Source organism: Opisthorchis viverrini (genome assembly GCF_000715545.1).
Source record: "Opisthorchis viverrini unplaced genomic scaffold opera_v5_128, whole genome shotgun sequence".
Taxonomy (NCBI): domain Eukaryota; kingdom Metazoa; phylum Platyhelminthes; class Trematoda; order Opisthorchiida; family Opisthorchiidae; genus Opisthorchis; species Opisthorchis viverrini.
Genome location: NW_008751782.1, coordinates 1,163,064 through 1,163,437, shown reverse-complemented (window position 1 = coordinate 1,163,437; position 374 = coordinate 1,163,064). Strand labels below are relative to the sequence as shown.

The 374-nt window shown below is 49.5% G+C and overlaps 1 protein-coding gene across 1 annotated transcript in view; it reads left to right on the top strand.

Annotated features, from left to right (window-relative positions):
• Positions 1-374, top strand: part of T265_06219 (hypothetical protein) — a gene marked incomplete at both ends in the record, with an annotated part of 10,134 nt that overhangs the window by 8,688 nt on the left and 1,072 nt on the right. The window lies entirely within an intron of this gene.

Below are 374 nucleotides of genomic sequence, written 5' to 3'. Positions count from 1 at the left end.
GGCCGCATGTTGCTAAACATCCTATCATAACACCTCCGAAGAATAACGTGACCAGGTTGATAGTTTGGAACGCTCACGTGCTGAATGGGCATTGTGGACTATCGCACACGTTAGCCGAACTACGCTAAAGATATTGGGTCATTCAGGGAGCATCGATGACTAAGCGGGTGCTCCACGGTTGCTGGACGTGTCGAAGGAACCTTACAACGGCTTCACGATAAGCTATGGTGCCACTGCCGGTCGACAGGATCCAGCCAGGCTGGCATCCCTTCAAGATAGTTGGATGTGACTATTTTGGACCACTGACAGCAAAGAATGGAGGAAAGACCGAAAAAAGGTATGGCCGTTTGTTTACCTGCTTACATATAAGGGCA